The sequence below is a fragment of the Podarcis cretensis genome (genome assembly GCF_951804945.1).
Source record: "Podarcis cretensis genome assembly, chromosome: 13".
In the NCBI taxonomy this organism is placed as follows: Eukaryota; Metazoa; Chordata; class Lepidosauria; order Squamata; family Lacertidae; genus Podarcis; species Podarcis cretensis.
In genome coordinates this window covers 38,177,995-38,203,555 of record NC_137182.1, presented here as the reverse complement: position 1 = coordinate 38,203,555, position 25,561 = coordinate 38,177,995, and the positions used below count along the sequence as shown (strand labels likewise).

The 25,561-nt window shown below is 44.1% G+C and overlaps 1 protein-coding gene across 2 annotated transcripts in view; it reads right to left on the bottom strand.

Annotated features, from left to right (window-relative positions):
- The window catches only part of KCNJ14 (potassium inwardly rectifying channel subfamily J member 14), a 29,736-nt gene extending 4,723 nt beyond the window's left edge, over window positions 1–25,013 (bottom strand). The window contains exon 1 of one of the 2 annotated variants that reach the window (XM_079950410.1): window positions 24,760–25,013. The gene's annotated coding sequence lies outside the window, so the exon portion shown is untranslated. Of the gene's footprint in view, window positions 1–2; window positions 79–24,759 lie in introns of those variants that run through there. The other variant, XM_079950411.1, reaches the window with a different exon arrangement.
- Window positions 25,014–25,561: the final 548 nt, after the last annotated feature.

Here is a 25,561-nt window from a genome sequence, read left to right as displayed (position 1 = left end):
ACCTGCACAAAGCCCTCAAGCCAATGGAGGGTCTTTGATCTGGCACCTGTGGAAGGTTTGCCTTTTGCCTGGTGTGCCTAGAAAGCATGGTCTCTAAGGGGAAATCTTGGCTATTTATCTGGAAGCAAAGGGTGTGTGGCATGACACGCCAGGAGGCTGGGCCTCTTCCTCAAGAGTGAGTCCCCCTCAGGCCCTCTTCCAAGATGGCTTGCAAAAGCCACCTCCAGCCCTCCGGGGCAAAGGAACCAGGCAAGACGACATCCAGCACCCACAAGGGGGGGGGGGGGGAAGGATACAGAAGGAAGAAGCGAAGGCCAACACTATTTTCGTCAGAAAAAGAGAAGATTTATGGATAGGGGAGCAGTGAAAGCCCAGGTCCTTTTCAAAGCACCTGCGTCGTCATCCACACATTATTCCACTTCTGAGGCGAGTCATTGCCAGAGTTCCAACGTTTAGGTTATGAAATGTTTAGATTAATCAGTGCAAAATCTTTTGATGGATTCAAAAGACACCTCCCAACAAAGTGGAAATTGTAGACATACAGTATCTTAATTCAAGAAGTTTTAACCTTCTGCCGGAGATAAATTATGCTACATTTTCAAGCACGAGATTTGACGTAGCGGCAAAGAAACAGAGGAGAATATGTAAGCTCATTCGCCATAAGCTGTCAAAACGAATATACCTCTATGTATGATCTTGCTTGTGTTTGCTTGTGTTTAATTTGGCTGCAGTATTATAATTTATTCTTGATTTTATTGCCCCGCGGTCAAGTTAATATTGTGTTATTTACTCAAACTGGTTGAACTATACGACTTTTGACTACAACAACTTACTGGGTGGCCAGCCCCATATTAGAAAAAGCATCTCCACTTTCCCCACCCGCAAGCCTCTCCCAAGAGATGCAACATACATGCATCATTTAAAAACAAGGAAAGTATGGTGTTTCCCCCCTTCAGAAGTATTTTATTCCCATGTGAACCTAGGTAGGTTTAATTCATTAGGGCTGCAATCCTATACCTGATATCTTGGGAATAAGTCTCACTGAATGTAGTAGAACTTACTTCTGAATAGACACACACACACACACAATTTATTTAAAATATCTGCATATACCGCCTTGTTAAAATAATCCCAAGACACTGTACAATAAAACAATTGAGTGTGATCCAATTCAATTTATGTATTGCTTCAAGCTACAAGAAAGGGTCATGAAGCGATTAACAGGTGCAGAAGCATCCAAAACATACAATAAAAAAATCCATCGAAACAAAACAAATATACTAAAAGTGTTCATCCACAAAAATGATCCGAAAACAGAAAATGACCACTGCAGCCCCATAAGCATGAACACCAAAAAGAACAATCCGAAACCAGACCACTAGTACTGTCCAAATGCCTGGGAGAGCATCTTATTTGCCTGGTGTTAAAAGGCACCAGGCAAACCTCCTCAATGAGAGCATTCCACAGCTGAGGGGCCACCACAGAAAAGGCCCTTTGAATTGAATTCAAAAACAATTCAATATACTGTAAAACAATCAAATGAAAAGAATTTGTCATAATTACAGTAACCAGATATCGTTCAACTGGTATCAAAGGTCAGGGAAAATGTGAGTGAACAAATGCTTTAAATAGCTGCTGGAAGCTCACCACATATCTCAATGGGGAGCTCATTCCACAGGCCTTCTCGCCTTCAAGTTGTTGTGAGATGAACTTCTCTAAAATGAGGCATAATTATTAGAGCCGACTCGCCAATTCTTACTGAATAGGAAGGTCTATTTGGCAGAAGGCATTCTTTCAGCCAACTTTGCCCTAAGTTGCTCAGATTTGGTTTGCTACTGCAGATATTATAAGGGCATGGCACAGTGTTCCACTATCAGTCTGGTCATGACATTTTGCTACAGCTTCCACACCAGCCTTGAGGGCAGCCCCACACAGAGTGCATTGCAGTAGACCAGACCTGAGGCTACAGATACTTGGATCACTGTGGCTTTGCAATCATGGTCCAGGAAGGGTTGTAACTGGTGCACCAGCCAAAGCAAGAAAAAAAAGAAGCCACTGAGACCACTTGGGCATAGTTAGATCAAACCCTGTTCACCCACCCAGGTCTCCATAATACGCACCAATTTAGCTACATTATTCATGATGAGACAGTGTATAACTGGGATCTTATTATGAACTGATCTGGTATTAAATACCAGCGCCACCACATTGGAAGGCCCAGCAACCCACCTGAGATATGGAGAAAGTGTCAGAAGAGATGGCCTGAGCACATTTCTATTCCTTTCTTGTTGATGACTTCCTCCCCACCCCACCTTCTTCCCTGGCCTTAAACACAGTGATTAGGGCATCCTTGCCATTCTTCCCTCTGCCAAGCACACCCTTCAAGAGTCAACATATTTCGACCAGCACACCCTACACACTTAGGGAGTTGTTCAGCAACCAACGTAAAACACCACCAGGCACACCCATCAACACCCATCCACCTTCACCCTGACCTCTCCTAACCGACTCCAAGTTCATCACAACACATACACGTATTAGGATCCCATCTACCACTTTGCCAGTGGCCACAACACACTGAGCAGGACAATGAACAGGGTTCTGTCAACACCCAAGGCCCACAAAAACAGCCCCCCTCATCTACTCATCACTTGCTCCATGATTCACAGTCTACAGAGTCACTAGCCAGGCCTGTCATCTCAGGGGACACAGCCAAATATCCCAGTTCCTACCCAAGGCATTAGTGTAGTTCACATTCCAACCACTGTGGGCGCTCCCTACTTTCACCCAGAAGCAACTCACATAGCATTCAAGTCAACTCAAACCTACACGTACCTACCTCAAACCTACAAGTAACCACAAAAACTAAAAGGGGTGGCAGTGACAGCACCTCCACACCCCCAGCCTTATCCTCCCTTGCCCCGAGACAAGAAGCTCATGGGATGGTAGCGTCAGAGGGCATCAATGAGGTGGCCAGTTTTTATGAATGTTCCTTCCTTAGCAGCACAGTAGACCATTTACTAGAAAGCAGCGTCTCCTATGGGGAATGGGGCCTGGTGTTTTGAGCCACCTCTCCTTACTCCTGACGGTCTGGCTGCAGTCACCCACTTGCAACTGTATAGGATTGCATTGTAAGCAATGGATTAACTACAACTCCTGTGATTGGTGGAGGCTTCTTTAGTTCAGTTATGGTGACATAGGATTATAAAACACCAGCCCTGTTGCTGGCTTTGCCCCTGTTTTGGGCTCACAACAAGGTGGTGGTGAAGAGAGCAGGTCACCCCCACCCAAACTTACACCTGATGCTTGTGGCAGGAATGTTGTTCTACTACAGAGGGATCATGACTCTATATGTGGAACCTGGGACTTCTTTATCTCATGGAAGGGGAACCTGTTGCCCTCCAGATGTTGTTCAGCCAGATGTGGCTCTCCACTGTTCTTGGCCGCTGCTCATACTGCCTGAGCCTGATGGGCGTTGGAGTCCAACAACATTCAAAGGGCCACAGGTTCCCCACCCCTACTTTAGATTAAGGAATCCATAGGTTTTTTAAAAACAACAGTTGATTTTCATTCTCGTAGATGCATCTTTAGACACTCAGTGTTCCTGGTGTCTAGCTCTTCCCTTGTATTTTTCTGCCGTTATATATAGGTACATTCCTGCCTGTGTGACCTTTGTTTCTCCAGCTCTATCCTTTCCTACAAAGGACTTCTGTTGCACCCTTCCTTTCCACTGAGCATGGAACTACCTCACAAACAATCCACACTTTCTTCGGCCTTTACCACAACCAACCTAGTCCTCTCCTGAAACTAAGCTTGCATATGAATTACAGAGTCAGCCCAGCGTGGCTCTAACCTGTCTCACAGAGTTGTTCTGATAATAAAAAAATGGAGACACCATGTATACAGTCCTGGACTCCTCAGAGGAATCTATAAATGTAATTAGGAGCAACTCAGCGGAAAGCATCTCTTTTTATCCTCGCTTTCATCTTCGTAAAGTTGCAGATTGTAGCTCCTTGAGGCAGGCACCTGCTTTCTTCCTTTTTATAAAATACAATGCAGGTTGATAGCGCTATGCATATACAAATAAAAATAGCCCTCTTTCACAAACCAGTCATGCTCCCCATTTTCTTAGCACCCACATCTCCTGGCTGCCTCATTCTTTTTTTTCGTTTTGCCACCCTCCTGTGTTTCCTCATGGCTCCAAGAAAACCCAGGAGTCCTGCTTCCCGTTCTTCCAATTTATTCCTGATTGCTGATAGTGATATAAATGGGTTGAGCTTGAGCAGAGATGGCCAAATTTTAATCTGGGAATGCTTCAAAAAAATTTGTCAAAGTGTCATTTATAAAGGAAAAAGGGAGATCATTTTCAATAAATGCATTCCATATTGTTCCATGTTCCCTACTCCCCCGAGGAAAAGCAACATGTATATGCTCTGCCTTCCTTTGGGAGAACTCTGGAGACTTGAGGCACCTGTGTTATATTTGCTTTATTTACCCGTATAAAAGCAGAACATAATTGAAGGCAAGGAAGCCAGGCCAAAGGTCCCCAGAGAGCAACTTGGCTAGTGCCCCTAGACTGCCCCCGCTAGTTTCGACTAGCTCCAGCTAGAAACTCTATCTGTCTCTGTCTTAAAAGCTGCCAACTGCTGTTTCTCACACATGCACACCCCCCCAACACTTAGACATGGCCCCAGGGTGTGGTTTGAAGACATACAGAGCAGCAACCTTGCTGAACTCGGAGGGTCCAGTCAGAGCCTCGATGGGAAACAAATTGGGAATCCTAAGCACACCGCCTCAAAAAATTATATAATGGGGAAAATAAGGTAGGATATTGTCATGGATCTGGGGTACCAAAGTCTGCTACTGAATGGCAGAAATTAATAAATGGTAGTACTGAGATGATATTCGGGATATGAAGGGAAAATACAAGCTGCAGAACTTGTGCCAGAAAAGAAATTCCTGGGTTAGCTTATGCAGACCAGCCTGGCTGCTCTAGCTAAGTGCAAAGCCATTGAGAAATAATGGGATGCCGGATATTGGGCCATTAAAGGCCACTGGCAATTCAAAAAGCTATCTTTCCCCCCTGCTCAGAGGTGTGGACAGAGGCAGGACATTTGGCAGGTTGCCAAGGTGATGGGGGGGCATGATATCACAGAAAAATGTGCCCTTTTTGAAATCTGAAGGTGTTCTGAGAACAAAAAGGAGGAAGTACAGTGGTACCTTGGGTTACATACGCTTCAGGTTACAGACTCCGCTAACCCAGAAATAGTACCTCGGGTTAAGAACTTTGCTTCAGGATGAGAACAGAAATCATGCTCTGGCGGCACGGCGGCAGCAGGAGGCCCCATTAGCTAAAGAACAGTTTCAGGTTAAGAACAGACCTCTGGAACGAATTAAGTACTTAACCCGAGGTACCACTGTAGTCAGAACCCATCTTGGCACTGGCTGGAGGAGGCTGCACTGAGAGACCGGAAGCCATGACTGGCTGCTGCTATGGGCGCAAGCTTGCTGAAGTATGAGAGGGGCAATGAGAGACATCTTTGGGGTATAATGTTTTGCACCCCCTCTGTTGAAGACTTTAGGTGTAAACATGTGTAAAATAAACCATATTTCTTAAAGACATCAGCCTCCACTGTGCCTTGATTTTCCCGACAGAAACACAACCCTGGGTGAGTGCCAGGAACCCCATGGAATCTTGCCACTGCTTGGCAGAGATTCAAGGTGGCACACAACCTCCGTAACAATATAAATGTAAGGGGGGCGGGAGAAACCCTCCCTGTCCTTGGGTGGGAAAGTGCCGGCTTCTCTAAACTCTGATGGGTGCAAAAACACAGGGAGTATCAGAAAACCACCTGCTAACTATATACCTACGTTGGTAAAGTGTCAACCGACAAACCTGGTTTGTTATTAGGCTGAGAATACACCATGCATTTAGGGGACGCGGGTGGCACTGTGGGTTAAACCACAGAGCCTAGGACTTGCCGATCAGAAGGTCAGCGGTTTGAATCGCCACAACGGGGTGAGCTCCCGTTGCTCGGTCCCTGCTCCTGCCAACCTAGCAGTTCGAAAGCACACCAGTGCAAGTAGATAAATAGGTACCGCTCCGGCAGGAAGGTAAACGGCATTTCCGTGCGCTGCTCTGGTTCACCAGAAGCGGCTTAGTCATGCTGGCCACATGACCCGGAAGCTGTATGCCGGCTCCCTCGGTCAATAAAGCGAGATGAGCGCCGCAACCTCTGAGTCGGTCACAACTGGACCTAATGGTCAGGGGTCCCTTTACCTTTACCTTACACCATACATTTAAAGAACACCCCCATCCCCAATCATCACTGGAATGATAGAATACCCATATCACAAGGACAATTTCCAGCACCTTTAACAAACTATAGTTCCCAGGATTCTTGGGGTAGGGTGTGGGGCGCGCAGTTTAAATTATATGGTGTGCATGCAGCCTTACAGCAATCCAGCTAATGCAGGAATAGCCTGCCAGAAGGGTACAGCGATACCCTTTCAGGGTTTGAATAAATGCACATCCTCATATTAATGCTGTGTCGAGCATATGAGCCTCTTAATACATATTGAGCCTCGAGGAATACATATTGCTAGATGGCAACTGCTTTATCAGAAGGTGAGTTTATCTTGCAAAATACGCTTCTGTCAATACAGTGCCTACCACTGTTGGAACGGGGCCCCTGAAGCTGATTTTCTTGGGACCTGCCAAGCAACCAGGATTCCTGGATTCTGCTCTGTTGCAGCTCTAAGCCTTTGCTCAGCGGAGCACCCAGTCCCTGCGCTTGCAGTGACACGCGCATGGGAAGCTTATGCTTCCAAATAAAGCCGATGCTGGGCTTAGCGCTTGGATAAGTGGAATTTCATGACAAAGTCAGTACCTAATCTCAGACAAGATTTCTGGCCCAAAACACACTTCTCCCTCCCTCCCTCCGCTATTCACTGGCTGGACATAAGCAGGAACCTGCCAGAGGAAAAGGCTTCATAGGCAGGGCTGCATGCATTTTTAATTTTTTTATTTTTTTGCAAATTTGGAGAAAGTGCAGGATTTGGGAGCAGGGTCAGAAATCAGCACTCTGAGATCTTACCTTTCATTTGGCGGAAAAAAAGAGAGAAAAAGACGAATGAGTTTCAAGTGTCCCCCAAAGACAATCATGACCTTTTGGCCTGAAACTCAGGGAATTACTTGATGGGGCAAATTTCACCTTTTGATCTGGGCACGTAAAGCTAGACCTATGTTACAAGAGGTGGTAAAAATAACTAGCAGGAACTGAAGAACCTGCCTGGTTATGTTAATGATGATAGCTGAGATATACCGCTGAAGATTAAGAGATATATGCAGCTATCTAGTGGGGCCATATTTCACTGTAGTGCTGACAAGCCCTCATTTGGTTTTAGCATAATTCTAACCCTGAAATGAAAAGCTATTTTTAAGTGCTGGTGGAACACGAATTAATTCCTGAAGACTTCCAAAGCAGTGATTTTTTAAAATAATAATAATAATAAATGTTATAGAAACAGGCATGCAATTTATAGCACAATTCAGAAGGAAAGCTTCTCTTGCACAGTCGCACTGTTCAGACGCTCTCCGAATTTGTGCACAGGTGGGGAGTGGGATTGTGACAACTCATGGTCACTAGCCTTGCTTCCATCTTGTACACACACATTGTCCTCAGCAGGAATGAGCATGCATGTGCACCAGTTGCACAGAAATATGCTCTGGGAACCTCTCAATGATCAGTATATTGCAGGAGGGAATCCAGCACATACCGGAACTTTAGATTTGTGCACGACGCGGATTAAAGGGCTCTGTCACTCAAGAGCAACAAATCCACTTGGATTTTTCGAGGTTTGGAAAGTGACGAGGATCAGCACTGAAAAGTGTGGGGGTGAACAAATGACTAGCAGGAAGACGTGTATACGTATCAGGATGGATTCAGAATGAAAGCTCATTCCTGGATAATTGCCCCGCAAACAAATGAGAATGGATGCTCACATACCCTCCAACATAGAGAGGCATTTTCATCTGGGGAATGTTGGAGGTAACCAGCTCCCCTCTTTCCCCTCTCCCCTGGGCTCAGCGGCCTGTGTCGTGTTGCTGATGTCATGGCACATATTGCTGCCCTGTGAGTTCCTCAACTTCCTGCCACTCAGGCTGAGGGCAAAACTGGCTGCCTCCTGTTCCTGTTCCTGTTCCAAGGATTGCGTCCAAGACCCGTCCAAGAGGCAGTGCCACTGCCACCAGGACATCTGCTTCCTCTTCCTGCTCTTCCTCCTCTGCCACTGCCAGCACTTCAGTCGCCATTTTCCCCACCTCCTACTCTTTCCTCCCTCACGAGCCCTGCTGTACTTTGCATGCCTCATGGCAGCCAGCAGCAGGGGAAATGGGATAGAAGCCTGTGTCAGTCAGGGAGGGCAGAAGTGTCTAGGGAAACAGGAAGGGGGAAATGGAAGTTCCTTTCTTGCCAACCTTCTCTCGCACTCTAGGAATGGCAGCTCTGTTGCTGCTGCTAAAGCATTGTGGAGCCAAGCGGCAGGAACCTTTCAGCTGCTCTGGGGGTATTGTTGGGAACTCTCCATGAGACCGTGAGAAGGCATGATGGCTAGCGGGTTCTGGGGGTGGTCCCAGCAAAATCGGGGTAGTTGGAGGGTATGTACTCAATAAAGACAGGATATATAATCTCACTTCTACGTAAGCTTTGTGCAAGCAATTTGGGATGAAGGCCCATTGAACAGGTTGTCTGGAGAGGTCCTCTGTCTGTGTGATCACATCTTGGATAGGCAGGGCTTATGATCACATGTTGTGCGAGATTTTGCTTCTGCTTCTGTGGGAAGGAGTAAGCTGCGTAATAATGGACTGTAGTCATCACAAAATTAGCAATCAGGCCATGTGGGTTTTTTTGTTTTTGTTTTTCTTAAAATAGGCATTCCCTCTGTTGTCATGAGGAGGTGATCCAATGAAAATCTTTCTCCCTGCACGACAGTTAGGATTGGTATAATGCATTTCCCCATTTCTCATGCAGTGGTCCTGATAAAAATTGGCGTTCTCTATACTTTGTATTAACGACGCGGGTGGTGCTGTGGGTTAAACCACAGAGCCTAGGACTTGCCGATCAGAAGGTCGGCGGTTCGAATCCCAGTGACAGGGTGAGCTCCTGTTGCTCGGTCCCTGCTCCTGCCAACCTAGCAGTTTGAAAGCACGTCAAAGTGCAAGCAGATAAATAGGTACCGCTCTGGTGGGAAGGTGAATGGTGTTTCTGTGCGCTGCTCTGGTTTGCCAGAAGCGGCTTAGTCATGCTGGCCACATGACCCAGAAGCTGTCTGCGGACAAACGCCTGCTCCCTCGGCCTATAGAGTGAGATGAGCACACAACCTCAGAGTAGTTCACGACTGGACCTAACGGTCAGGGGTACCTTTACCTTTATACTTTGTATTTATTTATTTTTTAAAAGATTCTGTGCCATCATTAAAGTAAAATATAGCTGGCCTCATGGAGGAACCTTTGGAAAGATTGCTTGTGTGCGTTGGTATCTTTACCATCAGCTAGAATGTCAGCTCCAGCTGCGGCTCAATCTACTTCTTTCCTAGGGAGACAAAAGCCTGTAAAAGGACCCCCAGGGCCCAGAAGGAGTTGCCATATAAACTACTCCCCACTCCCACCTGTTCCACCACCTGTAACATTCTGTAATTGTGGGTGGGTTTTAATGGTAAGCTGCTTTGGGTGCCAACCTTGGTTGAAAAGAGAGGTATAATAAAAAATTACAAACCAACGAGCCAAATGCAAAAATAGAGACACACTATAATCTTTTCATGGAGTGGAGAGGGAATCTCCTTGGAGGACAGCAGCACTGTCCTGGCTTTGGGCAGTTGTTTGTGAAATGCATTCCCTGTGTCCAGTTTGGAGTGGGCCAGAGCATGCCAGGAGGAGCCATTAAAACAGGGAAAGACCTGTAGTCTTCCAGATGTTGCACCCATCTTCCCAGATGGCTGCCCATCCCAGGGGTTGGAGTCCAATAACATCTGGAAGGGTGCACAGGTATCCGAATCTTGCATGAAAAGAGAGCAGGGGATACCTATAAGCCAAGTTTGCCTTCAGTAGCACTTTCGCACCACGTCTCACAGGATTCACCCCAAGGCCTTAAATCAGGTCACCTTCCATTTCAGCCCCTTTGTTGCCTGATATCTTCCTCTTCCTCTTGATTCCAGTTTACTGCCCTGCTCTCAGATCTGACCAGCAGGCTGGGATTGGCTAATGTTCAGAGCCTTAGGGCAGAATAAAGGAACATTTTTTGTTCACTGTTTGATCTGAAGGAGATAAGAAGCACATCTATTTCTGTCAGGGAATTCTGATGGGGCCCTGAGCTGGCTACTATTTTGCCTCAGGTGTACCTACGTGCAAAACTGTGAGAGAAAAAGCTGAAGAGAGGCCCTTATCTCAGCCTCGTTGGCTGCAGATGGCAAGAGGTCTTCCCCAGATATGTTGGGTATTTGAGGCTGTCTGAGGTAATTTTTTACTGTGACCATCTAGTGTCTCTGCAAGGAGAATCTCTGTAGATCCCAGGAGATGATGATAGATAGATAGATAGATAGATAGATAGATAGATCGTCTCACATTCTTTCATAAATGATGGCAAATTATTGTGCCAACAAGGAAACAAATCAAGAGCACTTGAAGAATTTCTGGATTGCGGGGACTATCCCGCAATCCATATATATATATATATATATTAAATTTCATATTTATTAAGATTTTTGAATACAAATGCATAAATAAAAATTACTTATATCATAACATAGTTTCGTCTCTTCTTTGGACTCCCTCACATCTCCCGCTCCCACTTACATCGTTGCAGAAAATTTTTTCCAAGCAAATTACCCACTTGTTTACAATATTTATCTCCGCTCATTTAGATAAAGTCTAACAATTCTCCAAAAAAATTTTATATTTTCCTTATTTCTCACTTATCATCAAGATCAAATCTAATTCAATGGTAGGCAGTTATTTATTATCCCGCAATCCATATAAGCCTTGTCATACAATTGAGTAATCTCTGAGTGTGTAGCACCATTTTGGACACACACACACACACACACACACACACATGAAAAGAGACGGCACACTGCCTTTGTAAGATATCATTATTCCTGGAATTCCTCTGGGCAAAAGAAGGATAAAAGGTCCTTCTAATGGTGTGTTGCAAAAGCCTAAGACTCAAATCTACAAAGAACTGGTTGGATCCAGCTGACCTACTCACTCTTCAAAGCATCCAAAACCTTGCCCCCTCCCCCCGCCTTCCTGCTATTCTACCATTGATGTTGTTTTATGGGTGTGGTGGGGGAGGAATGTAGTAACGATATTCCATTTACAATACCTACCACTACAGATAGATAGCAGAATTAGATTTATTTATCTTTTAAAAAAATGAAACCTAAGTTCATCTGCCACCCGCCTAGAAAAGCTGAACTTTGCTGTGTTTTAACATATTCTGGGGACTTGCCTTATGCCCAGTATCCATGGGAAATAGATTATTTAGTGGTGAGGAGAAGAGCCCTCTCTGGGGTGATACCAGAATTGTGGAAAAGCTTTCCACATGCCATCAAACCTTTTCTATCATGTCCATTTTTTGTGTGTGTATGTGTGCAAAGCGCTTGTTCCTGGATTTTTGCCTCTAAGATTCTAAGCCGTTGATTTTCTGGCATTGCTCTTCTCCTGGTTTGTGGCTTTGGCCTTGTCGATAGAGACCTTTAAGGTCCTCTTTGCTCCAGAGATTGCTTGTACAGGCTGCATACACTTTGAGATCCAGGCAAACCGAAGCATATTTAAGTCATTGATTCCAGTTGTTGTTGGTGGGGAGATTTAAGCATAAAAGGTTCTGAGTTTGGCAGGATGGTGCCCTTTTGTTTTTGTGGATGTTATTGTTTAACTTGGGTTCTTTGAGGCAATTGAAATGGAAAGTTGAGGCAACTGAAACAGAAAACTGTTTAAGTGTGCAACTGTTGCAGCAAGAGTTTTACTAGCACAGAGATGGAGACAACAAGACTTAGCAACGATCCAGGACTGGCAGAAAAAAGATGGTGGAATATGCTGAGTTGGCGAAATTGACTGGGAAAATCCAAAACCAGCAGGACCAAACATTTCATAAAGACTGGAATAAGTTTATAGAGTGTTTGAAAGATAATTGTAAACATTTAACAACACTGACAGGACTGATTTAAAGCTTGATAGTTTATAGAAAGCACCGATTTACAATTAACTTAATTCTGTAATTATCAGAATTGAATAGTGAGTAAAGAGGGGAAATATGAAATGCAATTAAAAAAGATATAATGTAAGGTAATCATGGGCTGGGAGGGAGGGGAGTTGAGCGCTTGCAAGAGCGGAATATAATGTGAAAAATAGAATATGTTATATTTATATAAAATGGAAACTTAATAAAAATGATTTTAAAAAATGAAACAGAAAGTTTTAGAAACTAGTGGCGTATATATACTTGTAAGTATATGAGTTTTTATTGCAATTATTTCTATGTTTTCAACAGATTTTATATATGTATACAGTTTTAATTCTATTAATGTTTAAATGTTTTTTAATTATTGCTCTTCTACGTATTTAGCAATTCTTGTTTTTATCTGTAAGCTGCCTCAAGTCCCATCAGAGGAAAAGGAAGGGTATAAATAAATAAATGACAGTGATAATAATATAATTCTCCCTATATTGTCCCGTTTGTTCTCCAGCTGTTTTGAGTGCCACCTCTAACTGAGGTACTGTATCAATTGCAGCACTGAGAAGCAGGGCCTTTACATTAGTTGCCCCAAACTGGTAGAATAAACGGAGTTTCATCTTCCCCCCTCTCTACTGGCATTCTGGAGGCTGCAAAAACTCTTTCATTTGGTACTGTTTTCTTTTTAAATAATTGTGTGTGTGTGTGTGTGTGTGTGTGTGTGTCCCCCGCCCCCAGCAATACACTCTTGAACATACGGAAAGGTGGTTATCAAGGGATTTTAACAAATAAATCATAATAAATCCACACATCTCTCTGTACACGTTGCTCTCGTTTTCATAAAGGGATTCTAGTTATAAAATCTGGGAACAGGGGAGGTGTTGCAAACTATGGGATTTCTCCAGCTATATAATACAAGCGGATGGAATTGCATCTGTCTGCTTGGTGTGTGTGTGTGTGTGTGTGTGTGTGTGTGTTGTGTGTGTGTGTGTGTGTGTGTGTGTGTGTGTGTGTCCCCATCTCCTAAAGCCATGCTCCTGGTCTGATTAATTATCAGGGCCGGAAAGCCAGAGTAAAACCTTGTTGCTGGTGCCAGAAGTCAGCTGCCCTTGATCGGCTGCCCAGAGGACACCACATGCTAAACTGTTCTGGTCCCTGCCGGATTTAGGATTTGGGCAGAGGAGGAGAGTGTGGGCCCTAGACAAGACGCAAGGGAGACCATCTTAGGCACTGGGAGGCTCAGAGTGAGTTACAGCCAGCACATGAATAACACAAGGCTGTTCTTCCCTCAAGGTTATTCCAAGTTCCCATTCCCTGAAATTAACTTCTTCTTCTTCTTCTAGAAGCTCACTAAGAACTAATGTTAAAAGAAATACATTTTAATAAATAAGGCCATCTGTATTTTATGTTCTGGCTGCCCTGCAAAGATTCCTTAACCCTCACTGCAAAACTTCTGCTGACAAACCTGGAACAGAGTCCAAGGAAGCACTAGAAACGAAAATTCGGATCCCTGGGTTCTCCTTGGTTCCACATCGAAAACCCACACACCCACACCCACACACCCTGTTCAGCTATATATCTCTGCCATCATTTAACGGAAGTTACATTTAATAATTCCATTTCTAAATGTAGTCAGTTAGACCAAGGAAGGGAAATTGGGGATTCCTGGGTTATCATAGAATTTAGTAGATTAGATTGTGAGGGGGAGGTTTACTTAATTAATGCACGGATTTATTTTATTAATTTGTGCCAGGGCAGATTAATAAATATGTGGAATGATCCCTAGTATTCCACTGAGTCCATCGGTGCTTACTTCCTAGGAATTGTGCTTAGGGTTGCAGCCTTTAAAAGTACAGTGGTACCTCAGGTTACAGACGCTTCAGGTTACAAATGCTTCAGGTTCAGATTCCACTAACTCAGAAATAGTACCTCGGGTTAAGAACTTTGCTTCGGGATGAGAACAGAAATCGTGCTCTGGTGGTGTGGTGGAAGCAGGAGGCCCCATTAGCTAAAGTGGTACCTCAGATTAAGAACAGTTTCAGGTTAAGAATGGACCTCCGGAACGAATTAAGTTCTTAACCTGAGGTACCACTGTACTGCAACTTTAAAAGAGCATTGCTCTGATTTAGGAGTGGTTTCTGCATTCAGATATATCACTTTATTCCTCTCAGTAAAGTTTGTTAAGAGGCTCTGAGCTATTCCACAGCAGGGCTGGGCTGACTTCAGACTTGACGAGGTTGCTTTGTTGTTGTTGTTGTTGTTGTTGTTGTTGTTGTTGTTGTTACTAGAACCACAAGATCTACCCAACGGAACCAGGTGCAAAGGACATACAGTTAGAACAAAACAACTGGGTGCTTCCCTGAGCACATTCTGAACATAGGGACTTGTTTTTAGTACTGGGACCTAGCTCGCAGTCCTTTCACACAGAAACCCACTCCTTGTTAGCATTCTTCATTTCAACAGCCTAATTTTGATGGGAAATGTTTCTTCATTGCTGGTATTTTGGGGAGAAAAAACAAACGGAGTCAAAACCCCTTCCCGATCTACTGCAGCTCGTCAAGAGATGTACTAGTAGATCCTTATCTACCTTCTGCCTACCTCTTATAGCAGCATGAAGGCGCACCTGTAGTATTTGATCTGCAATTCCGATCACGACATGCAAATTATTGCTTTAGGTCGCAGCGATCAAACGGAACATAGCAGACCTAATACCTTCTGCTGTCTTCCAGTTAAAGAAATCCTACTTGAATGAATGCTCTTAGATTGACTGATAATGTGTGAGGCTAGAGTGTTGGATTGTGACCGGAAAGACCCCAGACTCAAACCCTTGTCCATCTATGAATTCTCCCTCAGCACAGCCTACATCACAGGGAAGTCGTGAGGATTAAAGCGGGGGACAGACTCTAGGGTGTAAGCTGAACCTTTGGGAGCACTGGCAGGATACAAATGAGGTAAACAAAGTAAGCAAGGTGGGCTGCAATCTTATACCTGGGAGTAAGCGCCATTGAAGGGGGACACGGGTGGCAGTGTGGTTTAACCACAGAACCTAGGGATTGCCAATCAGAAGGATGGCAGTTCGAATCCCTGTAACGGTGTGAGCTCCCATTGCTCGGTCCCTGCTCCTGCCAACCTAGCAGTTCGAAAGCACGTCAAAGTGCAAGTAGATAAATAGGTACCGCTCTGGCGGGAAGGTAAACGGCGTTTCCGTGCGCTGCTCTGGTTCGCCAAAAGCGGCTTAGTCATGCTGGCCACATGACCCGGAAGTTGTCTGCAGACAAACACCGGCTCCCTGGGCCTATAGAGTGAGATGAGCACACAACCCCAGAGTCGTCCGTGACTGGACCTAACGGTCAGGGGTACCTTTAACTTTAAGCGCCATTGAACTCATGTTTTCCAGTGGAATCAGCTCATGCACTCAACTACAAATTTGTACCATAAGCCATTGCAGAAGGGTGATATGCATGCCAGTGTGAAATGACAGAAATTAAAGACTTTACTGGCATGGGGGCCCTGCGACTTAATCAGGAATATTTCTCCTGCCCCTGTACAAACAAGTGGCACAAGCAAGCCACAGAATGGCGTGTTGTACTGAGATAATGGTTGGTTTGTTTCACGAGCTTGCATGAGGCAACAAGTCATATTATGATCTGGTTGCACTGCTGTGGCAGCCACAAGAATGATGTGCAAACCAGCTTACCATCTTCTTTTCCTTGAAGCTATTCAAGGCAGCATAACAGTACTTGAATCCAAAGGATCTTGTGTGTGTGTGTGTGTCCTCACGCACGCACGTGGTAGCACACATAATTTTACAATTTCAATGTAAGTATGGGGTTTAGTCCCTACCACAAATCCTCACCCAAATTAATACAGATTAAGCTCACTTCCCCATGTAGACAAACCCTGAGTTGAACTTTAAAGCCACTTTTTAATCTGTAATTAATCCAGGGGAGCGGAAAGCAAACACACAACCCTGTTTTGCTGAAAGTTTTAAGTTGCCTCTGGATACATTATTAATGCTTTGGGAAGCCGCTCATTTCAAGGTCAGAATAGGATGAAGGAGTCGTCTTCCGGCAACTGGAAAAAGGTTTGGGCTGTGGTGGCTTCTCCTGTATAGGGGAAACCTAAAAGGGATCCAATTTCACACTCCCGTGCAGGATCGAAACCCCTACTCTGCAATTAATCACAGAGTTTCTTTAGAAATAAAAAAATACTGAGGACTAGAAAAGGAAAATCACTATGGACTACACCCATATTTGGGAGTGGGAGAAAGGGCTTCAGTTTAGAGGGCATGGGTTCTGGATTGAAGGGGGAGATTTAAACCAGAGTGCATGGCTTCCAGATCAGAGGGAGGGTCTCTAGGACAGAGGGCAAGGTTTCTGGATTAGGAGGCAGATCTTTAAACTAGAGGACCCAGTTTACAGATTAGGCAAGCGTCTTCAGGCCAGAGGCTATGGCACCCACATTAGGAGGCAGGCCTTTAAACTGGAGGCAGGGCTGTCTTACCCATAGACGCTAAGGGTGCGTGGCACCCGGGCGCCAGGCTCTCAGGGGTGCCAGGCTGAGAGTCTGGGGCCTGAGACTTGAGTCCAGGGAAGAGCCCGTCTGTCAGTTGGAGCGCGGCGGTGGGCTCTTCTGCTGTGGGTGGCTCTGCACCGTGAGAGTTCAGGGGCGATCGAGCCAGTGAGACACTGAGGCAGCCGGCCAGCCGGCTGGCTCTGCCCTCCTGCATGCCTGGAACTGGGCAACCTGGGGGGGGGATACCCCAGTGCCACAAATGCTTAAGAGACAGTGCTGACTGGAGGCAGTCGCTTGCAGATGAGGCGGCAGGGCTTCTTGACATATTTGACACCCAACGCCTCTTTTTCAGAATCAAATCACTACTTTTGAGACAGGGGTGCTAACTGGAATAAAATATTGGGGGCACAGGGAAGCCCTGCTCCACATACTAAATCACATGGCATGGCACCTCCCTCCCCCCCCCCACTTTGAAGGCAATGCTCATCAACTTTGGTGGGACCTGGCCCCCTCAAATATTTTCTTCGGGAGCCGAAGACACCTCAGCCCCTAGGAGTTGGCTCCTATGCTTTGAGATATGGTCTTTGGGTGGTTTAAGAAAGTGAATAAAAAGCTGGTGGTAGCTGTTTTGACAGAGTGGCTTGGGAGACGACACATGTCTTCTTATATTGTAGTGCGCAACATACGCATATTTCATATGTCCCACTACTGGGTCCAATCAAACTGCCATGCTATACAAATCTGCAAAACCAGTGAACAGGCAGGGATGATAGCAGAATAAATGAACATTACCACATGCAACAATACCTTACCAAATTTAACCACGTGAAGGACTGGTCTTCATTCTCAAGCCAAAGATATGGAGTGAGTTTCTCAGGTGAGTATACCACTGGGGAACTAAAGAATCCGCATATAGCAAATACTCTGAAGACACACCTACTCTTTCTGTTCCGCAAAGCACATACATTTTCATAATGGGGAAAAAACTGAATGGCATTGAGGGTGTTGGGTGGCCCTTGAGCCTGCCCTTTGCCTCACACACCATCTGAGAGACCCATCAAGTGTTCAGCCTCATGCTGAATTACTGATATCCACGGAGCTGCCAGTCAGCTAAGAGTTTCTCATGCGCTGTGATTGTCAGTCACTAGTCGCAGCAAGGAAACCAGAAGCTCTCTGCTTCTGGCAAAGGAGCTACTCAGAACTGAACTGGTTCTCTCCCCCCACCCCTTACCCTCCAAAATTTTACAGGTGAGAATAAGGACACACTTGTAACACCCTGATTCTTAACTACCCTCTGCTCCTCTGCATTCTCTCCCTTGCCCAATTACACTTTGCTGAAGCAAGAGGGTGCTTGTCCTTCGGGTTAAAGATATGCTAGGAAAACACGCAACTGATTTGCAGTGTGTTACCAGCAGTTCAGCTGCAGTGTGTGAAATGTCACTGTGCAGTCCTTAAGTTTTCTTGCACATGTAGTGGTACCTCGGGTTACATACGCTTCAGGTTATGTACGCTTCAGGTTACAGACTCCGCTAACCCAGAAATAGTGCTTTAGTTTAAGAACTTCTGGAGGAGAACAGAAATTGTGCTCTGGTGGTGCGGCGGCAGCAGGAGGCCCCATTAGCTAAAGTGGTGCTTCAGGTTAATAACAGTTTCAGGTTAAGTACGGACCTCTGGAACGAATTAAGTACTTAACCCAAGGTACCACTGTACTCTTAAGAGCAAATGCATCCACCCAGTGCTTTTTTTCTGGGGGTACGCAGGTGTACACATACCCCTAAACGTTTTGTGAATCTTTGTCCATTTACTGTATTTATTTCCCCCCCGATTTGATCTATAAAATGGTGATTTACTTGAGTCAAAATGAGAGTACCCCTAAACATTTTTTTTTTGGGGGGGAAGCACTGTATCCACCCATCACTCAAAGGTTTCACTTCTAGAGCTGACGAGGAAAGAGCTGAAACTCAAAGAGTAACTGACCTTACACTCCAGACTAAGGGCATTCTTACAAAGTATCCTCAAAGACAAAAGCAGGGACAGAGACCTACAAGGGACCACAATATTGTGACAGTCCCTGGTAAACAAGAACATATGAAGTGCCTGCTTGTTCATCTCCATCTAATTTAAAAGGTGCAACTCTAGGAATGTAGTACTCGGCACATGGCTTGCTTATTTTCCTTAAGCTGCAACACACACAACGTAACAGGATGTTTTTGTCTATGTAACTTCTTTTTCAAACACAATTCAACATATAATATCTCACAAAGTGTCATTCCGTAGACCAACACATCATGCAAACAGAACATAGCAAGAGAAATTAAAGTCCAACATTGGCATTAACCACAATATGGTATTCTAACGTTCCTTGTATATAGATATAAACTGAACTTATTTTGTTCCATGTTTCCGTTGTATAAGAATATGAGTATGCACGGCTGACGAAGCCCAGTTGGGCGATCCAATATCTACATACAAGGAACGTTAGAATCCTCAAAGCAGGAATACGCGGAACATCATAAGATAAGCATACCATATTGTGGTTATTGCTAATATGCCAATCTAGGAACCGAATGGGCTTTTATCTCCTGACCATCCATTGCTCTTTAATTTCTCCTGATATGTTCTGTTTGCATGATGTGTTGGTCTACGGAATGACACTTTGTGAGATATTATATGATGAATTGTGTTTGAAATAGAAGTTACATAGTCAAAAACAGCCTGTTATGTTGTGTGTGTTGTTACCAGGATTGTATTTACGTAACCCAAGGTTTAGTAGTATTTTCTTTAAGCTACATCAAACTCTCATACCTGCAAGCAACTGGATGTGCCCAATTTATTTGCCTATTCTCTGTCTGTGATCCCTTGCAACCTTGAGCCTGAGGATTTTAAGAGCCAGAGAGGTGATAACAGAGCAGGGATGCCCATTTGTCTTTTATACAGGCTTCACCAAATCAAACTAGATTACAATCAGGGCTATCGCTGCTTGATAAATTAACATTATATTTGTATAAATCTATATAAGTAAAAATAATCCTTCTGGTACAGAAAGGATACTTGCTTTGATTTTCGATCGTATTGCATGGCGTATAGATTGTGTAAAAGGCATCTTCTTAGATTCTCAAAGATTAGAAAATGCAATACGCAAGTGGAAGGGGATGCTTCTTTTACGATAGTTTTTGCCATCTATAATTTCGATAACGACTTGGTTTTAAAACAGTACATACTTTAAAATCTGCAGCCTGATGAATCTGGCATCTTTTTAGCCAATTTAAAGTGTAACTTCATTAACCCATTACATGTTGCAAATACTAATTATTATTACCTTTCAGGGCAGCAGGGTCAGGAGCTGTAGAAACTGGATCTACGCCTGCATGTGTTTTATTTTAAGGACTTGTGCCTCGCACAATTTTCAAACGAAACATACAGCAGCCAATGACTCAAACGCAATCCGCGACAAGACCCACAGATACGAAACTATAAATGCACTCCAAGTAACGAACATTTTAAAAAATCCTTAGCTAACAAATCAAAACGTCATGAAAAGATTTAAAATGTACGGCACAGTCTCTGCTCCTAACATAAAACCAGAGCACCGCTTTAATGAACTGATGACAAGCTGTATTTTTGTGTTTCTGTTGTTTTCAGCAAATACATTCCTATTTGGGTCTTATTGGTTTGCAAGCTGTCTCAGTTGGTAAGGTAACATTTTGTTAAGTCAGTCAATAAAATGTTGCTCCATGGTGCCCTGAGGTTAAGTCCAGCCGCTCTTGCATAGATACAGGTAGTGTGAGCTGGACAATAACGTACACAGTCAACAGGAATTTCCAGGATTGTGGCAGCAATTTGCAAATTTCTGGCTGTAGAATCCACTATTGGTCAATGGTCACTGGTGATTTTTTTTATTATTTTTTACAATATTATGTTTTTAAATGTTTAAAAGCCTTCTGGAAAGTGCAGACTAAAGAATAAATATATAACAATGCCAATGCATTTATGGAACTGGTTCAGTTCAAAACTTGCCTCATTCCAGATGGGTGGGGTACAGGGTCAGATTTAGGTTTGATGAGGCCCTAAGCTACTGAAGGTAATGGGGCCCTTTATATGTCCAGCTGTCCTTTGTCAACAACAAATTGTCACTGTTTTTTGCGTTGAATATATGCTATAGGGTAATTTATGGACCCATTACTTACATCATAGGAGCCTACACAACACAAAACACTGTTGCTATATGTTTTATTTTATTAGTTTTTTAACCATATTTTGGAAATGTACCGTACATCCAGTTTCTTTTCCGTTAATTTTTTTTGGGGGCCCCCAAGAGAGTGGGGCCCTAAGCTATAGCTTGTTCAGCTTATATGTAAATCCGGCACTGGTGGGAGATAACAACAAAAACAACTTTCTCAACCTTCACACCATTTGTGCATGTTAATTTATGTGCATGAGTGACCACAGCACTAGAAAACATTTCTCTTAAAGAGAGGGACAACAGTTTACAGTGGTACCTCGGGTTAAGTACTTAATTTGTTCCGGAGGTCCATTCTTAACCTGAAACTGTTCTTAACCTGAGGTACCATTTTAGCTAATGGGGCCTCCCGCTGCAGCCGCACGATTTCTGTTCTCCTCCTGAAGCAAAGTTCTTAACCTGAGGTACTATTTCTGGGTTAGCGGAGTTTGTAATCTGAAGCGTATGTAACCCGAGGTACCACTGTACTCCCTTTAAGAACCAAAAAGGTTGCAACTAACCGAAAAGGTGGAGAACTTCACGCCTTTTAAAAATTACATGAAGGAACCTAGCAGTGATTGTTATTTTCGGTCTTGTGCTATTTATTAGTCTGTTCTGAGTTATATTTATTTAACACCCGATTGGAAATAATAAATGATATAATTATATTTGTATCTTTTGCAAGCTTTACTTTTTTAAAAATTAAAACCAGTGCTCAGTACAAATAAATGTATACAATGTATTATTGCAATTTTATCACACCCTTCCTCCAAGGAGCTTAGGGTGGCATATATGGCTTTACTGATGAGAATATAAGACGAGCCAAGGATTGTTCTAGTCCAGCACTTGCTCTCTCACAGAGACCAATTAGATGCTCATAGGAAGGCCACAAGCAGGATATAATTCCAATAGACCCTCCCCCTGAAGTTGTCACCCAGAAACTGGTACTCTTTGAACCTTGAGTTTCCACACATCTGTCATGATCCTCACTTTATGATCGCAGTAACCCTGTGAGAGGTATGTTGAGCAATTGTCCCAGTGATCATTCCTTTTTATTTGAAAGGGGATTAAAACTCAGGTCACTCTGGTCCTAGTCCAATACACCTAACAACTACACCACACTGGTATTGGGGTTTTGTAGGTCTACTGTCTGTGACTACTTCCATGTAGACAAAATATATATTGGGTGATGCAGATCATAAGAATCAGATGGTTGGAAGCAGACACTAACTTCTTGAATTTCACTGAATAATCTACCCATTGGCCTCCAACTGTGAAGTCTGACTTCTGCTGAAACACCAAGAAGTCTTGTGGATTGCCATACTGTCCAACTTTGGGTCACTTGACCCATGCTGCAATGTCACCCCCCAAAAAATGCTTTTTTTGTGGGGGGGGGGTGAGATCATGGCATACAAGCTTGCAAGATCGCAGCACGCAAAATGGCTGCCGTGATTTCGTGCAAAAATAAAATAAAATTGGGATGCCCTGTTTCTTTCAGGACTCATGGTGGGTATGGATTCCAAATGAATCAACTGATTACCGGGAAGCCAGGCAGACCCAAAACATTTTGCTGCATGTGGTGAAGTACAAGATGGTGGTTCACATTCCATACACAGAAGCCAGCTGGATTAGCTCTTGAATCTTACTTGAACACTGGTAACAGGAGAGCACACCTGAGGGCAGCAAGCTCACCTAGAGGATGTAGGGCAGGCTAGATGGCATACACAGTTCTAACCACCAATACCTTGCTGCTGCTTTCCAGCATCTGCTACCTGAAGCAGCTGCTTCACTCTGCCTAATGGTAGGGCTGGGCCTGAGGGAAGCAATGCAGTCCCCAAACCTATTCTCAGAGGGTCTGGGATGGAGGCCTATTTTATGAACTTTAGGCTGAGCAATCATAGGCTCAAATGTTCCTCCTTCTGTGGCATTCCTTGGAGAACCTCATTGGGAGCACCAAAATGTCATTCAATACAGGGCAATTCAATCTCTTAACCAAGGGAATTAATATCTACCTTCCAGCACTTCATAGACCAAACCTTCACAACCAAACCAAAGTGTGCAAGAAAAACACACACGCTTGAGCGGGCGTTTAGCATGCAAATAAATTCAGAGGACTAAACAAGTAAACCAAACCACTTGGAGATGGAAGGTTAAAAAACACACCCTCCAACGCTCCAGGAGCTCCATCCCATTTGATTTTGGGGAATAAATTCCCCTTGACTTCTGATATGACAACCAAATCTACCACAGGAGCTAAATTCCTCTGCCCTACGTCTTCCTTCCTTAGCTGAGTTGCAGACGCAATATCATATGGATTCACCAGCCACTGCTGACCTGAAGCAGTGACAAACCCAATTAAAATTGAAGTCCACCATCTAGAAGCCACATAGCATTCACATAACATTTTACCTCTATTAACCCGACAGGGAAGTGGCTGTCCTGTCCCTAGTCACAGGAATAAATCTGGCACGATTCCCCCTCACATTTAACCCTTTACTCTGTACTCATAGACAGAGGTCAGCATCAAGGTCATTGGTCTGGGTCTGCATAAGGTTGAGATAAGGTCAGGGTATAAATGCTGACTCCCAGTGGTGTCCATTTAAACATTTATTTATTGCAATCGTCTGTTACCCCACTCAGATTACATCATAAATACCGGTATATTTTACAACTGGAGCACCAGAATCATTTCAATATAAAAACATATTTTTTAAAAAACAAAAACTAACAGGCAACTAAATAAGCGTTCAGTTCACAGAAGAAGAAAAATAGACGCCAGTGTCATAGTGAGAACATTTCGTAGCTGGGGTATCGCAACAGAAAAGGCCCTTTCTATGAGTATCACCTCAGAAATTGCGGGAATTTGGCCAATTGTGTCTGTGGATAGTCTTAATAGTCAGACAGGTTCCTAAAGAAGGCGGTATTTTGGATACCAAGGCTAAGCTGGTGAGGACTTTAAAGGGAAGAAGCAAGACCCTGCATTGGGCTCAGAAACAGACCAGTCGCCAGACTGGCAAGGAGTCAAGTCTGGCAAAATGCCATCCATTTGTTTGCTAGATTTTGTGCTAATTGAAATTCCCAAGCAGTCTAGCCTGTAAGAGCATCTCCAAAAGGGCATTTCAACAGTCCTTTTTAATAAGATTCTGTATCTCTCTCATTTGTCAACGGGAGAGACAAGTATTCCCATTTTACAGAGCAAAGTGCTGAGCTGGCAGGTTGTCGACTGTCCTGACTGAGTAGGTATTTGCAGTCTAGATTTGACTGCAGCATATTGTCTTTTAAGCAGCACTGTCTACATATAGCCGTTGGCCACCTTGCCTGCCTTCTCTTTGTACCATATCTGTCAATCTATATCCAGACACTGATCCATCCCTCCACATCCCTCCAAGCCACTCATCTCTAAACTTCATATCCCCATTCTGCCTCCTTCTTTCCCTTATACATCTCTCTAGCTCCTGTGTTCTCTGTCTTCCGGGGTTGAAACCGGAACATTATACTGATACCAGAAGTATAGTAGCAAATCTGAGGTGGTTATTTTTCCTACTTGTACATATCGTTTTACTCCCTTTCTGTTCCTTCTATTCACTTTGATTGCTGCCGTGTGACATTCTCTCTCACATCCTAGTGACAAACTGTTTTATAACTTGCTTTCTTCTGAAGGTGACTGGCCATCTGAAGGGTCCATTAGGGCAAATACCAAGAGACGACTGACTGCAACCTTCCGCAAACCCTTTTGAAATCATCCATTGCTTTTGAGTTCCCACCCTGGGCATCAGTTGCAAAGAAACCACTTACCCCATTACATTTGGACATCCCTGCATCTTTCCTCAGGAGTGTTTAGTTTGTTCCAGGTCACTCTTTCCCTTCTTCAGTAATGCTGTATCTTTCCTCTCTCTCCTCCTTCTCTCTCGTCACCTCTTTCCTCTTCCTTAATTCTCGTCTCCTGGCTGTCAAGGATGCCTCTCACTCACTTTTACTCTCCTCTGCTCCCTCAGACCAACTGTTGGGAACATAGATCCCAGCTAATCCCTAGAGCATCTGTAATTTGCCTTGAGTTGAAAAGGAGGCAAGCACAAGCCCCTCCCCCTGGTCCTTTGGGATTGGCTGCTTTTGGGTGTCCCTCTCCAGCTGTTTATGGACAGCTGGATAGAGACAGAGCCAGAATGGGGATGGGGAGGAACTGAAAAATGAGGAGGGATAGGGTCCAGGTCTGCCTTTCAACTTCTTATATTTTCCTTCCTCTTGTATTTATCAGTTCATTCATTTTATTTTATTTTCATTCTCTCTTTGTTAAGCTCCCTCCAACCACTCTATTTTCTCTCTCTACACTCAGCGATAAAGTGCCGAGGCCTGCAAATCAATGCATGGAAAATGCTCCCAGGGGATCAGAAACGTCCTGGTGGAAACCATTAATGGTTTAAGCTTTGGACAGTCAGGACTCATAAACTGCAGAACCTGCCTTTCTTTTCCATATTTACCCTACCTAGATGGACACACACACACACACACACACACACTGAGGCATAATTTAAAAAGAGTAATGAAAATGCCTCCTTCACGGCTTCCCTCATTTTCACAATTTACTGTCAGATGTCAT